Below are 18614 nucleotides of genomic sequence, written 5' to 3'. Positions count from 1 at the left end.
GTCACCCCCCCCTGTCCCCAGTGGAAATTATGCACTAGGGTAATACTAACCCTGACTTTAAAATGATATTACAGATTTATTCCGGTACAAGAATTCAATAATGACAGATATGTACACGTAGAAATTAGCTAAATAACAAGTTAGTAGATAAAAACAAAAAAAAAACAAAAAAAATACAGTTGTAATTAGAAGACAAAAGATGTTTCAACAGAGTAAAATGGGCATTTGCAGTTTAGTTACAAGGAAAATCTGGGGTGGAATCATCAGAGTATTTTTAGAAGAAACTATGGCAACACTGATGATGCAATCAGCACAGAACAATGCAAATAACACAGGTTAGCTGATGCAGTCTTGAGGTGCTCCAACATTGGTTGGCTAAATACTAATACAATTTACAATTTACAATTGTAAATTGGTGGTTCAAAAATAAATGTAGCCTTAACTGTAAAATAGTTTGTGAATAAACTGAATTACATTTCACTCTGAATGGAGCATTCAGAAAATTTGTTAAAGAGAATATGAGTACCAAGTCTCACAAAATTAGACAAATGGTTTGGGAGTTACAGCCTTCAAAGTGTACAATAGGGATGTGCAGAGAGCCCAGTATTCATATTTGTATCTGTATTTGTTGAGGCAGTAAAATTATTTGCATTTGTCTTTGTATTCAAATAAAAGTGGAAAGAGGCTTGAAAATTCTGTTTTTGTTTTTGTTATGCTTTTAATTTTAGAAAATTAAAGTGCTACAATAAGCGTTCATGAATAAACTACCTTACGAAGGAGGTCCCCACACCGGGTCTCGAACTGGAGTCTCTCAGATCATAGACAACTGCGCTGATTACTGAGCTAAAACTTTACTCATCACCTCATTGCAGATAGACCTCTACTTATATATACACCCATAATACAGAGACAGCACACTGTGTAATGTGTAGGGAAGAACTTCAAAGGCAATCCTTGCTTTGCACTTTTCATTTATTGCCTATTTTTTACAACATAACATTGTGGAAAGGAGATTGGGTACAACAAGTTATGGAGAGTCCCTTGGGAGCACTTTGTGTGTGTCAGTAGCTCAGATTAATATCTGGGAAAGTAGCAGGTGGATGCAACTCATCTCGTTGAGACCTGCTGATACACGTCACAACGGAGCAGAGGAGAGAGACTGAGATAGTGATGTAACTGACCTACGTGCTGGTATTTGACATGGGCTTTTATTTCTTCCAGAAAACAAATAATTTTTGAAATATTTGTATGGAACAAATATTTGTAATAAAAAAAAAAAAAGAAAACAAAACAACCACTATTTGAGCTTTGCCGAATAATGTATTTGTATTCGGGCACACCCCTAGTGTACATTTTTTCAAACTTTAACAATATAGTCCCCCAGCAATAAAGGTGTAGCCCTTTAACCTTAAAACACCCAATAAAAGACTTCAAAATTCCAGATATGTACACAAAGTAACATAGATTTCAATAATCATGCAATCATTACAAACTGAATAATCAGTTTTATTTACAGTCACAGTTACAGGACTTTACAATCTGTACACCACACCACCCCCTCTGTCCTCAGACCCATGATTATACTGAACACTGGACTAATACCAATATGGCACTCCAATATTACAGCAAGAATCACTGGCTACAGTATGTTATTAAATCATTTCACAACAGAATTAAATACAGTCTTTCATCTCACAATTTCCGCAGTGTTCATTTGACCTTTTACAGGATTTTTACAGTTTTAAATCCTACCTTATCTGTAAATGTTACAAGCTTTAATTTAATAAACAGTCAGTTGGAAATGAAAATGAAACATGTGGTTTCTGCCTGGTTGGTCAGAAGTAAAAGTAGTCAATTAGAGAGATGAAAATGACTAATTACACAAGAAGATTTTTCTTGTGAAAGTGAGATTAACACTATTTATATGGTATGTGCTATTGCAGAATGATGAATGATGGCTGGAAAGAAAGTAAAGCCTGTTATGAGTTACTGTTAAAGTTATGAGACATCTCTGGTCTTTGTAGCAATTTCTTGTCAAAATATGTTTCGAATTAAATGAACAGCTTCACCTGATGGGCCTGATAAGATTTTAATCTAGAGTAATTACAACCAAGGGCATTTTTACTACTGTGGAGCAGTTTCTCTGTCAACATTCATCCACAATAAGCTGAATAAACATCAGTCAAGGAAAAAAAAAGAAACATCTGTTGACTGCACCTTCGGTTTCCTGCTCTGCACCAGAGGAATTTTTCATTCGTCTTTGTGAGGAATGAAAGCAATCATAGTCGCTCCATCCAAAGTAAATGCAACACAACCATGAAACCACTTATCATGAAACTAGCCTCTGATAATCTGTATTCACAGAAATTACATAATATCTAGACAACAGGTTTTTTACAGCTCAATACAATAGTATTCCACATGTAAACATGACGCCCTGACAGAAGTTTGTGTTGCTTACATGCAGACAGTGTGATTTCAGCCTAGTCAGAGTTCATAGACATGAACAGAGCTGTCTCTGCAGATAGACTTGAAGTAAATGCTCATTCTGCTGTTATTGGCAAGTTGGACCCTGTCGAAAAAAGAGAAAATCTCTGTCTCATTTTTCTCCCTGTGCTTCTTTTGGATGGTTCTATTTGTGTTCTCCCACGTACACTGGAGAATAATCTCTTCGCTGGTGTTGTCTGAGATCTTCACCCATCCGTAGATTAAATATGTTCCAGCTTTATCGGTGGTGAAGATGTCATATCTCCCTTTTTCATCACTCTCTAGAGAGGAAACGGTACATTTTTCCATCAGTACACCAAGAGATTAATAGGAATGTTGGAAGTCGCTCAAATAAAAGTGATGCTTACCTTTTAGTATGCGGGTTATGTTGACTTTTGCTGTCGCGCTTGGTGGTCCTGCATCCTATAGACAAAAAGATTTATTAAATAAAGACAAGCATGCATAAATATAAGAAAGACATCAGTCAAAACAGATGGCTTAGGAGACTTTCTTTCAGTGTTTTGAGGAGTTTCTCACCTGGTTACATGATGAAGAGAACATGAAAACATGGAGTATGAAGCCTGCCATCACAGCTACAATGACCAATCCCATCACTATTGCCAAAGCAACCACACACTTGAAGCAGCCACTGCGGTCGGCAGGTGAACCTCTGGGTTGACTGTCCATCTCCATCTTGACCTCCACCAGTGTCTCCTCTTGTCCTGCTTGATGCTTCTCCATGATGCAGACTGTGATCCTTGTAAAGGAGATTGACTCTTTGAGCCTTAAATAGCCCACGTCTTCCCACACTATCAGAGAGAGTGGGAATCCCAAACTCCACCCCCGCGTAATAAAAAGCAAACAGAAAGGACTGAGGGAATCCCTCCACTCCCACACAAAACTGGTTTAATAATTACACCGACTTTTTTGATCTTCCGCCATCTCTGCAAGACCTTATCAGGATCTGAAAAACATCTGATTTATATCTATCTTCGGTTGCATTAAAAATAAGATGTGTTCATGCTTGCAGGTTTTGTGTAGTGAGAGTGACCTTCCTTTCAACTCTCCAACAGTGACATACAGAAGCTAAACCAGGAGATGGGTTTAAAGTCAGGTATATTTGATGAGGGGTTTGTAAAAGTTGCATTAAAACTCTGAACCTGCAGCAGGTGTTTTTGGCCTACTGTGATGATGGATTGAAGCTTACAGTCAGTCAGTCTCCAAGGATTGAATTTCCTTTACACCCACATACTCACGCAGCTTGAGGGGCTCCATGAGAAGATCATGGGAACTGGATTTAATCACTAATTATTACTACTCGCACTCCTACACTTATACACATGTCTGAACCATAACTTGTTTGTAGTTTTGGAGGAAGACTCTTTTTTTGTCTTCCAAGAAATATTCTTGATTCTCTTTAAACAAAGAAACAAAAAAAAAGATCAAGTCGCTGAGCAGAGCATGAATGAACACCTGAAACTACTACACTGTCATATCAGGGGTCTGTTCTGATTTTTATCCTTCCCACTCAAATGTACTGTGAGAAAGCAGAAATCGTAGGTAAAGGTACATTACAGTATGTAGTATTATCAACACGGCAGCAGAGTAAAGCTGCACAATGTCTTGGCGGAAATGAAGCACATCGTTTTCACATGTCCAAGTTTATCTATTCGTTCATCTGTTTCATTCAACTGCAGGGCTAGCAAAAACACTGAAAGCATGACTGAAACACGGACGTATTTTAAACAGCCGCTCTCTCTCTCGGTCTCTGTGTTTCAGTCTACCTGTTAACCTTGACCTATTTAGCAGGAAATTTCTCCATGAGAGAAACTGAGAGCCAGCGTGCTGTTACATCACTGTTATTGTCCCGCCCACACTTTGACAGCCGAGGAACAGCCCTTGCATCAGCGATGTTGTTCTATATCCGTCTTGGCTGCATTCCTATCTGCTGGCAGGTTTGATGACTTGATTTCAGTCTTGAGTGAATAAACACACAAACACACACACACACACACACACACGCACACTGCTCATCTGTCTGGCTGTTAACACAGTCCAGTATTGTGCTTTTCTTATCTCATTTGTGTGTGTGTGTGTGTGTGTGTGCGCGTGCATATCTTCAGTTTCATTGTCTTCAGAGTGAAAACTTGATCTTCAGCAAGTTTCTCACTCTAATGATATATTTCCATGGAAATTGTTGCTCACCGCCGACAAGAAGGAGCAGATCCAAAAAATTCATGACTTGGAAATAATACAGGACTTGGCATGCAAGTGTGTACAGTGTTTCAGGAAACTTGATCCAGGTAACAAACTGCTTTTTTTAAAAATAAGGGTAAATAGACATCGGAAAACAAGGCAAGTATGACACACACCTCTGGTTTTATTTGTGCCCCTACTGTTCATGAAATCACACAGGTGTCGCATCATGCAAACTTCTTTTGTCACCAAATCCACTTTTGTTGCATGAGGTATGGACTCTTAATCCAAAAATCTAACTGTCTAACCACACAGACCTGCCTTATTTCTCTTTACATGTAACCGAATATTGAGAATAGTTTCCAACAATGCTTGTGAACCACAACAACTCATTTCTGCAACAGGCAACCCTGTCATTTCCTTTGAATATATTTCTGTGGAAGAGGTTTCAGTTCTGTGTTACTATAAGGAGAGGCTGAACCTGCACGAAATAACACCCTAGATCACAACAGTTGGTTCTGTCTAATATCTCTACACACATTAACCCAATTACCTCCTCTACCTCTCGTATTAGCTGGAACTTATTCTTCTGCAAGAACGTTTTACAGCTATGATTGGGCAAGTCATGCAGTATTTCTAAGAAATGACTAAATGACAAGATATATCCAAATTTTTGCTGTAAAAAATCTACATCATACCTGTCAACACTGAGCTTTGAAAATAAGGGAGATTTCCTGGGACTCCACCTGACTGTAATTTTTACATTATGAAAAGGGTTTCCTCTCTTGGCTCCAGAGATCTAATCACCAGGTGCCTTTACTGCCTGCCCTGCTGTAATCAAACATTTGAAGTGTTCTTTGTGGCCTCTTGGTCATGCTTATGTTTAACAGACCTAGCATGCTGATTAAAATCATTTTCCCCACCATGACAAACACTACAGTCCACCCTACACACCTTGCAAAATGCATGGTTGTTTCCTTACATGCCTTTTGTCAGGAATGGGAAAACAGTCTTCCGGGTATTTACCTATTTCATTAGGTACAGTTACTGAGGTCAACAACCTCTTAACAGCTGAAGAAAACATCATGTTAGTTGTTGTGTAGTGATAGTTGCCAGCATTAAAAGATCTGTAAATCCTTTTAATCTTGTGCTTTGACTTTTGTTAGTGAGGATACCCTTTAGTTTACGTTTGGATTTGCATTTGGACATTTTGCAAACAGATTGTGCCTTTAAAAATATTTACCAGAACAGTAATCCATCTAGATACAGGTGTAAGTTCCTTACCAGTTTTCCCACTTTGAATTTGTTCATGTCTCTCCATAAAATTTTTCTTTCAATCTTGAATCAGTTGCGTCTTAAGCCATGTTTACACCTGGCATTAACTTGCGTCTCAGGTGATCCGATCACAAGTGGACAGCTCTAAGTATGTCTGTTCACACCTGGTCTCCACATGCATCTTGAGTGACCATTTGTGATCAGATCCCACGTCCCCGCTCCATATGCAAATAAACACCTACATCATTACCGTTTGTAAAGACCAAATTCGTTCGTTTTTAATTGGCGGGAGGACCAGTGTTCAACTTGTTTGATAACAGGATAAAGAAATATACAATGCATTGTGTGCCCCCTCACAAAAATCAAATGCCCATCCTATTGATTTATTCTAGCGCTGCTCAAAATGGAATCACGGTGGATATGGAGTTCGCCATTTTTATTTTCCTACTGCCATTTTTTAAACACTTAGTTTTTTGTGTTTGGGAAATCATTTACCCCCATCATGTAGGCTATGCTATATTTTCAATGTCATTTATATGTTATGTTTCTTATTTTATTTTTCTTTTTTTATTATTTTTAGAATGCTGCAATATATAGTATATATATTTGACAAATATAGAGTTACATCAGCCATCTCCCTGCAGCTGCGTCTCCCCATTGAGAGACGCTGTGCGCATTTACGCATGAGGCACAGCAGCATAACTTCATTGATTATTTAAATCTCTGACACGCCGACAGGATCGGTCAGGATCTAATGTTAATTAATGTTCTGTGTTCTTCTACACATCCAATAGGTCAGCTGTTACACACAGACAGTCTATGTTCATACTGTGAAACTGTTTGGAGTAAAGCAGCCAAACTCCTGATAAATCCTGAGCTCCATTATGTCGAGCAGCGCAGCAAAACTAAAAACTGCAGTTATCAGTTTGACAGGACAGAGGAAATTACTCAGCAAAGTTTAGCTTCTGAAATATTTTTTTTGACAGACAAGTTATTTCCTGGTTTTGGTTTAATTTCTATTCCAACTGTCGATTTGAAGAGGAAAACGGGTTAGGGGAACAGGAAAAACAGGAAAAAACGGGAGGTGGACTACATCTTTTTTTAATTTGCATTAAAAATGGAAAAACAAAATAATGCATTTCTTTATCCTGTTATCAAACAAGTTGAAGAGGACACCAGCTAAGTAGGCGATCCTTGGATGAGGCCCAGGACGCATTGCAAATGCTAAATGAATGCCGCCACATGCGGCCCAGATCACCTCCGAATGTGGTCTGAGTGATCGGATCTCAATCCGTCCTCAATGCGTCTTGAGTGCATTTACACCTGTACTTAGAGCTGTCCACTTGTTATGGTTTCCCGATTCATTTTTAAAAAGACAAAAGAAAAAGAGAAAAAGAGAGAGCAGCAGTGGTTGAGAGAGTGAAGCTAGAGAGTGAATGAAAAGAGAGAGTGGTGGTGGTGAGAACACAGTTGAACAAGAGAAATAAAACGTTATTTTCTGATTGTTTCATGGTGATTAGAAATAAGCCTCGGGTGTAGTGATTTGACCATCGCCATATTGGATTTGGCCGTCTCCATGTTTGATTTTTGGAGCCAGAGGTGTCCATATTTGAACGAGAGGGTGGAGCTGATCATAGCACTAGCTGCTAGCATGGTTAGCACGGTGCATTTACAATCTATGGTTAACAGTGATAACACTAATGCTAATGCTAATTATCGCTAGCAAAAAACAGGCCTAAAACCGTTAAAACAAAATGTACTTACCGGAAAAACGGATCATCCGACTCATTGATGGGTCTTTTATTACAACCAAACGCTGAACAAGACTGTTTTTAGGCGACCACAATGTTACAATTAACCTTACTTAACTGAAAATACACTGTGAATAGCAGCGGCTACGCCTATGTGCAATTGTTACGTTACGTAAGCAATGTTATCACCATGGTAGCGACTTGTCAATCACAACGTAGCCACGCCCTAAAGCATACCCTGCTTTATCGTCAAATTTAAATTAAATTGGACCATAATTTACAAAACGAAAATCATGCTGTATTGAAGAAGACTTGAAACTAGCGATTGAGATCATAAACTCATTAGGAAAAAGTTTACTAAGGTATTAAATCAAGAGAGAAGAAGGGTCATTTCCTCATGGACTTCTATACAATCGGACTTCTTTTTGCAGCCAGTGGAGTCACCCCTTGATGGCCATTAGAGAGAATGCAGGTTTTGCCGCTTGGTCTGAATACAGCCTAACAGCTTCCTTAGTGTCTCACACAAGGACTAAATGTTCAAACGGAAAACTAAACAAGCGCTCCTAGAAGCTACAGCAGAAAGTGCGGTAGGAAGCCAGTCTGAGCTATGGAAGTATAAATATAATATGTATAACTGGATACAGTGTCAGAGGCAGGGCCCCATTCATTCATATGGAAGTTGCTCAGTGGCACATGAAGCCAAAAAAGTTCAACTTCCAGGTATGAAATTACCCGGCCCATAGAGCAAGCGCACCGGTGTTTCCATTAACCAACCACATGCGCACCAGAGACTTCCACTGGCCGAGTCAGCTAACTTCCGGTTTAGCCCTCCGCTAACTTGAATGGGATAAAACAATCCAATCATATGTCTCTTCTAGACTTTCCAAATGTTATCAGACCAAATGGATTAAAGTCTGATAGTGAAATGAGTCATGTCGCAGGGGTTGTGACACTCAAAAAAATGTATCCACCATTTTACCGCCACTCTTTTTCCCATGATTGTGTGTGAGAAAAATGCTTTTTTGGCCAGTGTGCATCACATGATAGACCCGGAAGTTGTAATTACACAGTTTTTGCCACTATGTCAAATTGGCTTCGAAGCCTGGTGCACTTCCTTGGGTTTTGGTCTGAGCTAATAGCTGTTAAGTGATGAAAGTTTGTGTAAAAGCTATTTCAGAATTTGAGAGGAGGGTAAACAGTGTTTATGTGCATTTAGTCTCCACTACTACACTACAGCCCTGTGTATAACTGTAAAAATTAAGAGAGGCAAATATGGGATATTTGCGGGGAAAGTTACAAAATGGGAGTATGGCGGAAGACAGGGTAAAAATATGGGAGAAACCCGGGAAAAAGGGGACAGTTGACCAGTCTGACCTACATCGAAATATTTCTTGGGCCTGACTTTCTCTGGAAAGTTCTCTCTATTTCAACCAACAGGTAAACATGATTTCACATGCCATGCACAGGAATCTTTCATAATTACTAAGATCTTGCCTCATCTGCTGCTATCTGGTTTCAACCAGGCAGCTGCCACCATGATTCATTAGGTAAATGTTATTGAGAAAGTAAGGACAGTAATTCTGCTTTAAAAATTATTTTTAGATTTTTGGGCCAATGTTTGTGTCTAATTCTGACCTATCATTCATCCTGCAATTTACAGTTTCACACAAAACAACAGACAGCAAAAACTTTATTAAAAAAATGTATAGACTGGATCAACTGATGAACTCTAAGTATAATTTTCAAAATTACTTTCAAAATGAATATTTATAGAAATCACAATTAACAATCCACAGCCAAGCATAGTTAATAGCAAACACCCATGATTAAAATATGAAAACAGAGTTGAGTGGTTGCTCTGAATCTTTAGCTTGTAGATAACGCTACACTATAACCCTCATTCATTCTACAGGATACCTATAGTGAGAGCTGTTACACTTGAAGCTGCTGGTAACCTGAGACCATGACTGATTTATTACTCAAACCCACAGGGATTTACCCTGAGCCCTTACTATAGGTGTCATTTGACTGCACAATCAACAAGTCTCAACACTTAAATAACAGACTCTGCCAGGAGCCTCCTCCTCATGTTCTTTGAGTTATAAAACAACAGATATCAATGGATATGCATTTGCACTGTTGATTTAATTATTTTCTTTTTTGTTTTCCATAAACATCAACTTTTATTGCTTTCAGTCAATGAGGGTTTCATTCCACTCTGATCTGTCTGAAAGTTATCCATCTTACGTTATGGTGAGAACTTTAAAGTCCCCCTCCACTAAAATTTTTTTTCTTTTTGTTCCTTCACTTGGATATTTGAGCTTCACAGAATGATGTATGTGCAAAGTTTGACACTGGAAGACAGTTTTCACACTCATCTGCTAAGGAGGGAAAATGTTTGTGAAAATGTTGAAAATGTTTCTGTTTATAACATGTACCTGCAAGCGTGAATTGTGACATCACAAGTAGTTTGAAAGTCAGTCATGGTCCAGTATGCAACTTACACAAGTGTGATGTGGAAACTTAAAGCCCCCAGTGCACAAACACTGAGAATGGACATCTAGTGTTGAGTGAATAATTGAAATGATTTCTTTTTTTACACTCTGTATCTAACGGGAGCCTTTCACACTCCTCACAGTGAGTCTGAACAGCCACTCAGATGGTCCTCATGTGGGCACTGCACTTGCTGCATGCTACTTGTGATATTTGGTGGCTGAACATCAGACAACAATCAGATGATAAAAGCAGTTTTACATCTGTAAAACAAAGCTCAGTCGCCTTAAAAAATCCTGTTTTCCAACGACCTCCACCACTGGCATACCTCGCTGAACAGTTAACTCGGGCACTGTGCAATAACCCTGTAACACTAAAATATTCACTGCACCTACTAATTATACATATTTATTTAAGTTAAAGATACAAAATATGCAATACATTTCATTCATTACTGTATACTTGAACAGGCTGTATATAATGTACATAACCACCTGCTATGTGTATATAAAGTAACGTCACTTTTTTTTCTTAACATTTAATATCTATCTCAGCACTCTTCACTTCTTTGCACTATTTGTATCCTGTTTACGGTTTATGGAAACCGTTTCACCTCTTTATCTGTATATAGACATTCCTTGTGTATCTGTCTGAAAATGTTGTGTTGTGTAAGTACATTGAGAGCCACTAAACTGGAGACAAATTCCTTGTATGTGTAAACATACCCAGCCAATAAAGATGATTCAGATTCTGATTATCAAGTGACAAAAAAAGCAAAAAGAAATAAGTCAAGAGAATAAATTTCCCTTTGCTCATATTACACCTGTCCAAAAAGCCCCAAATATCAAATGTCTCTGTTGAAACTGTGAGATGTGTAAGCAAACATCCTGTTTCTCTGTTGCTAATGGATTTTGCTCGCTGTGCTTGGCCATATCATGTCATCATAATTTTTGAGACTTTTCCCATATTACAATATATTATTACATCATTTTATATACAGTCAAATAAATCATTTTGTGAGCGAGTGAATGTTTAAACTATCTTGTGTGCTGTAAGTTGTGTCCAAGTCGTTTCCATAATTATGGACAACACACTTCTGGAAAGAAACCCAACTGTCTAACTAGAAAAGTGTTTAGGTTTTATATGCTGTCCTTTGCACGTCCTGTGGTTGCAGTGTTAAGAGCAGTATCACCACAAAGGTTCAGAGTTCAGTACCTGCAAGAAGTCAATAAATGAAGTCTCATAAAAGTAGTTCTGTTGCTTGGTCAGAGGGCACTACAGAGCACATTATCCATGAACAGATAGGAATTCACCAAATGTGAACACTTTAAAATGAAAGATCTATCAATTGTCACAGCTGATCCTCTGGCTTGAAACAGGTCCATAAGAAGGACAGAAACTCAACTCTTGTCATTAAGTTTGGAAATTAAAGTTTCTGTAAGTACTGACTTAAACTGCAAATCCTAATATATAATATTGATTTTATTTTAAAATTTTCATTACCAAACACTACTTGCTGTTTAACTGTGGTCAATATTTAACAGTGACATTTGAAGCTTTTTTGCAATGTTAAAAATCCAACAACCATCTTCTCCAAAGGAGTCATCCTCTTTGGTTTTGCTGTGGGTGTTTTCCTGTCATACAACTTGCTCATCCTGTGATACTTTACGAGCTTTATACTATAAACACCATGTCACTGTTTCCTACAGAAGGTTTTTACAAATCTACATTCAATTTCCACACCTTGATCATCTCTTCTTATTAACTGTTTGCTAAACCCCTCTCTCAAACAATGATCATCCAGTCATATAGATGTGGCCCAAGTTATTGGTACCCTTGCATTTTACTAAAATAATGCATCATATATCAAGTAATATTTTATCATCAGTGCATGTCCATGCTTGGTTTGCTGTGGAACAAAACAAAAAAGTTGGGAAAATAACTGAATTCATGCTTATTCTACAAAAACATTCTAAAATAGCCTGGACAAAATTATTGGTACCCTTTAGAAGTTGAAAGAAATAATTGATTTGTAGTGATACTTTAAGCAGACTATTGTGTTTTAATTAGTATCACAGGTGTTTTCAATCTTATAATCACTCATTCAGCCAGTTTAAAAGGAGAAAATCACTCACTCTGCTGTTTTGTGCCACTGTGTGCATCACATTGAACATGGAAAACGGAAGGAAAACTAGAGAGTGGTCTGAAGACATTAGGAAAAAGGTAATAGCAAAGCATGGTCAACGTAAAGGTTACAAGAGCATCTCCAAAGAGCTTGATGTTCCTGTGACCACTGTTGCCAATATCATTAAGAAGTTTAAGGCCCATGGAACTGTAGCAGACATCTCTGGACGTGATCGCAAGAGGAAAATTGGCCCAAGATTGTACAGAAGGATTGCTCAAACGGTCGAGAAAGAACCAAGGAAAACTTCAATACAGATCCAAGCTGATCTTCAAGTTCAAGGTACAATAGTTTCAAGTTGCACCATCCATTGCTGTCTGGATCAAAATGATCTCCATGGTAGAAGAAGACCCCATTTCTAAAAGGAAGACACAAAAAAGCCAGACTGGACTTTTCCAAAATGTATATTGACAAGTCACCATCCTTCTGGGAGAATGTGCTTTGGACAGAAGAAACAAAATTAGAGCTTTTTGGTAAATCACACCAACCCTATGTTTACAGAAGAAAAAATGAAGCCTTCAAAGAGAAGAACACTGTGCCTACCATGAAACAGGGAGGAGGCTCAGTGATGTTTTGGGGTTGCTTTGCTGCCTCAGGCACTGGGTGTATCTAATCTGTACGGGGATGAGAAGAAAACGTTGGACCGTTCTGAAGTGGCCTGCTTTGAGTCCTGATTTGAATCCCATTGTCATATCTGTGGAAAGAGCTGAAACTTGCAGTTTGGAGATGATACCCATCAAACCTGAGAGAACTGGAGCAGTTTGCTCAAGAAGAGTGGGCCGAACTACCAGTGGAGAAGTGTAGAAACCTTATTCAGAGTTACAGAAAGCACTTGACTGCAGTTATTGCCTCCAAAGGTGGTGCTACAAAATATTAAGTTAAGGGTACCAATATTTTTGGCCATGACATTTTCATTTGTTTTATTGTATTAAATAATATGTTAAGTTGTAAATCAAAAGCAAGAATGAAAGATACCATATACTTTTATTAGTTTCAGCTTAATACAGAGAAAATGGTTTTTTTTAAAAAAAGGTGGAGGGGCACCAATATTTTCAGCCATATCTGTAACTAGCCACGGCAAGTCTGTCAAGCTTTGCATTTCTCCATGTTGAAGCGTTATGCTTGAAATTGTAGAGTGATTGGACCTTTTTATCCTATCCAAAAACAAAAACACAAGAGCAAAATTGTAAGGAATGGATTAAACAGTGTGTTTGTCCGGCTGCAAGCATTAGCATACCCAACTAACTAGTTTACGATCTACAGTAATAACCTAGTATTAATTCCAAGGATACATTGGTCTGTCAAGTTACAGGTTACATTTTAAAAATCCTCGTTCATGACTATCACATCCGCTGTGTAGTATTTCCACAGAGTGTGGGATGTGGTGGATGGTATATTGGTTTAGGGTAACGTCCCTGCTGAAAAAAACAGCATAGAGCAGCAAAGCTGGTTTTGAAGAAGAGGAATAAGTAATTTGGGTATGACCATTCACATATTTTATTTAGTTAAACAATAACTACAATTACTGTACCACAATATGTAACAATATCAATAAAAACTGTAACAACAGCAACAACATGCCAGTAATGATAATACTTTAGTTAACAGTAACCACAGCAGTGCTTTACACTTAAAATTCATATTCATGATATAACGCAAGCACTCCACACATCCTTCCTGAGCCACACACTACACCCTATGTGGACCTGAAATAGATGAAAATAGAACATGTTTTAGAAATGAGTAAAAGTTTTATCATGAAATAGCTTTTCTAGTCTCTTTATTGTGGATGACAAATGCAGGTACACTTCAAAACAGTGTTTACTATAGAAAAATATTAGTTTTTGGGATGTAACATACTCCGGTTCTGTGAGTATGGGTGTACTAATCACTTACTATTGGCTAATGCCTCAGCACTCTGACAGTATGGAAATGTGACAGCTGAAATGGTCCTTAATCGGAGTTAGCTTAATTAAAAAATTAAGAAGTGTTAGTGTTTAATTAGAACACGATCGCTTTTGTAGAATATCACCAAAATGCCTTTCCAACTACTGCAAGTAAAAAGAAAAAAAGGTGTGGCAAGAAAGAAAAAAGTTGCATCGGAGCGGCAGTTTAATTTCACTGAAAAAAGCTTGCATTGTTGGGAGATCAACAAAAAATAAAGTTATATTCTAAAGTTTGTTTAGCAGCTCTACAAAAATGACTGAGCCTGCCTTATCCTACATGGCTACAACCCCGTACCTGGTGAGTGATATAACCCTGAACCCGCTCCAGCATTCCCTCACATGTGAACTCTCGGAGAGTGAAAGGCTTCACTTGCACAAACATACACAAACACTAAAAGTGTTTGTCCTCAGTGCTGCTGCAACTGATATTTAGGGATTACAAGGTGCATGTCTGCATATATGTTCTGAATATACAGTTATATATGACTCTGCTTGTACTTTGGGACCTACCTCTGTGCATAGAATAGCTTTTACTGCTTCCTGTTCATCCTTCCTGTACTGTTGGTCATGTCCACAGGGATTATTGATGAATTCTTCAGCATATTGCTGAGAGGAAATCTGTGATCCAAAGTTTTTTTTACTGTCTTTAGATCTAAAAATGGATGTACACCATTTTTTTCAACTTGAGGGGTTACCTACCTGTCTTGTGGTGGATGTCATTATTGTCTGAGGAGTGTGGTGGGTCAAATCGTGGCTGGAGGAAGACGCAACCCAGAGCTGTTGCCTCAATGGGAGCTGGACACTCATAGGGGAAACCAGGACCTACAAACACCTGAAAGGGGAGCAAAGTATACATTATTTTGTAGTACAATTGGGGATCTATCATTAACTAAAAACAAGCAGGATAAGAATGTGATGACAGTGATCCACATGGGAAAAATTCCCAATCCTCTCCTTCTCTGGTTTCATAGCTTTATTCTGAGATCAGCTCTTATCTGACCTTGGCTATGTGGAGAAATTGTTGGACGTGTTCCTGAGTCAGCAGGCCGTGGTTTCTGATAAAGCTGGACAAATTAGAGGCGTGCACTGCATGCTGGTAGACTGTGGCATGGATCTCCAGCTCATCACTGATCACAGAAATAGGTAAGAGAAAGATCTAAAGAAGGACAACAGCAAGACCATGACAAGACCAACCTGTCTGACAATCTTGTGAAATGATAGTGAAGCAAATGGTAATTTTTTTCACTTTATAATCAAACCAATGCCATGATCATTATCTGCCACATGTAGTCATGTTTACCATAGACAACTACTATCTTTTCTTTCCTTTCGGTATCTGACTCTAGCTCCTTCTCCCTCACCTCCACCCTTGCTATCTCTTCACTTCCAAAGCCCATGAAGGAGTTATAAGGAGTATGAGTTTGACACAACAAAACACAGATCAGTTATATTAACCATGTTAAAAAAAAATAAAAAAGTAACAGTATAAATTATGAATGAATTATGAATTACAGTCTCTGCTCAACCTGCATACAATATTCAAACCCTCAACCAAGAAATTTCCATTTTTACAAGGAAACTCTGAAATGAAGAATACAGACAAGGACAAGAAGTAGTCACTGCTGGAACCTCAGAATCAGAATCTGTTTATTAGCCAAGTATGAAACATACAGAGAACGCGTCTTGGTGTTGCTCCCACAAATGCAACATAGAAGCCAGTACAAAATGTATTCACAAACACACACACATATACGCAGAGTTATGGAACATGGTCAAGTACTGCAGATGCTGGACATCCCAGCTGCCCCACAGTGTTTTATATCCATGGCTGCATGCATAACTCCTCAAATTAAAAGCTGGTTCAGTGCTAAATGAGTCCAGGATTCTGAAGCGGCACCTCGAATTAAATGTTTTTTTTATTTTTAATAGAATGGGAGAAGTCATGTTTTATGATATCATTATGTGATATCATATTATTACATGATAGCATATGATTCACATCATTGTCATATTCATCAAACCATTAAGTGATCCCTCTCGCCCTATGAATTGGGGCATTGTCATCCTGGAAGTGACCACTCTCACTACGTGTAACCTGGGTGAGGCAAGTGATCTGATAAAGGAAAGTGACGCCCAGCAGTCAGTTTCAGGCCCTGGGATAAGGTATCTACAACCAAGATAGCCTCTTTTTAGAGAAGGCAGAACTTTTCCTCTGTCCTCTGTAACATACAAATAAGATATCAGACTTACAGCTGACACATCTGTATACATTCTCGGGAACAGAACATAATAGGCTGACACTAGGATGCAGCTCCTCTGCCGTTGGTTGAAGAGTGAAAACTGACAAATTAATAGGCTGATTAATATGAAAAGATGGCCTCTTAGGGAGAAATGAGGGGTTTGGCCTCACTTTGCAGATGCAATAGTGAGTCTTTTTGATCCCACTGAATCTTGGGAGTTAGTGCCTGAACTGGATTACTGTATCCATTGAAAAGAGTTATCAAAACCAAAGGGTTGAAATCATGCATCCCTGTGGCTGAGATGTTGTGGGGAGAAACAACTAATGCCCGAGTCTCTCAATGATCTGCCTGAGTAAAATAAGGTTGGTCGAGTTAGTGACCTTCTTTTAACTTGGTGTTAAAAAAAATAAAGATTAGTCTATTATCATAATTATTGTTTATGTGTATGTTGATGTTGATTCTTTTCAGAAGAATAAAGACTTTGCTGTGTTTCTGTATGTTACAGACTATTACCATCCATTGTATTTACATTTCTCTTGCATGCATATTTCCATGTGTATCTTGCAAAAGAGGAATCCCATCTCGCTGACCTTTGAACTCACTGTGAAATCATTTACCTGAGCGAGAGTTTATGATGTTGCATCATCATGGCTGTAAATGTGTATAGGTTTAAACCTTGTTAATAACACAGTTGAAGTATATGCAGTAACAGTTCGCTACTTTAAAGGTGACCTATTATGCTAATTTCCAGCTCTACATTTTACTTTGGGACTCCACCAGAGTAGCTTTCCATGATTCACAGTTCAAAAAACTCCTTATTTATCTTATGCTGGCCCTTTATGTAGCCCCCCAGTTCAGCCTCTGTCTCTAACAGGCAGTCTTAGCTCCTGTCTTTAAAGCCCCCCCCCCTATGAGCCACTTTGCTCTGATTGGCCAGCTTTCCAGAAGCCTGCGGAGGGGCAGCTGTATCAGAATTGTGTTAGGTTACTACTGATGCAAACCCAACAGTTCCTGCTTTACTGCTACAGATTAAAAGCTTTTCAATGACTAAATAACGGGAGACTTTTATTGCGAAGAATTTACAGAAAATTAAACTTCTTCACGGAATTAGTTAGAAACAATGCATGGAGGAATAGTACAAGCAGAAACAGCCACAGTGATGATGATGTTTGCAGACAACCAGCACACCTCCAACAGGTAAACTACTTATTTTATTTTGCTGTACTGTGTAATGGTGTCATGGCTCGGCATGACTACCTCCAAAGCAATGGAAAACACCATAATGTGATTGATTGTAAGCACTGCCAGCAGAGTTTATGAGAAGTAAGTGCTTGATTTCCACATTTACAACTTCAGGAATTTTGGAATTCATAGATACTATTTTAAAAGTGAACATGTGCATGCCTGTTGACGGACACGGGGGTGTTAAAATTAGCTGTTTTGTGATGCTATTACAATTCACAGTTTTACACACTCTCCAAAAATAAACCTGTTGTGATGACGTGGGTGATTTTTTCTGTTCAAGCCTGAACTTGCTCCAGTGTTAATTCCTTGTTCCTGGTACTAAAACAAATGGTCAGAATGTTTTCCTAAGCAGGGATTTTCCATGCATCTTGGAAAGTCTCTTGTGGTTTCCCATAGAAATCTATCTGTTGTTCTATTATTAGAAATGACAAGAGTCAAGCAAAATCATCTTAGCTGTGGATTCAGATCTTCAAACACGGGCTGTTTTACTTTTATTTTAAAAAATACAGCGAGGCAGATGGCCGGTTCTGCTCGAGGTTTCAGGTTTTATTGCAGGGAAGAAACCTTGCCGCTGTCACCAAGCGCCTTCTCACAAGGGAATGTTGGGACTCTGTAAATTAAAGAGTACAGTCAAGACCGTGCTCTATGTGAGGAGTGCCCTGAGATCACTTCTGTCGTTATTTGACACCATATAAATAAAATTGACTTGATTTGATCTGGAAGTCTGAAAGTGCAGCCTTAAACCTTCAAACTCTCGTAGCACACAAACGGAGTGATCATTCATTGCAGCAGTGCCATG

This window comes from Thunnus thynnus, chromosome 8 (genome assembly GCF_963924715.1).
Source record: "Thunnus thynnus chromosome 8, fThuThy2.1, whole genome shotgun sequence".
Lineage (NCBI taxonomy): Eukaryota > Metazoa > Chordata > Actinopteri > Scombriformes > Scombridae > Thunnus > Thunnus thynnus.
The sequence above is the reverse complement of the archived record's forward strand: the minus strand, read 5'-3'. Positions refer to the sequence as shown.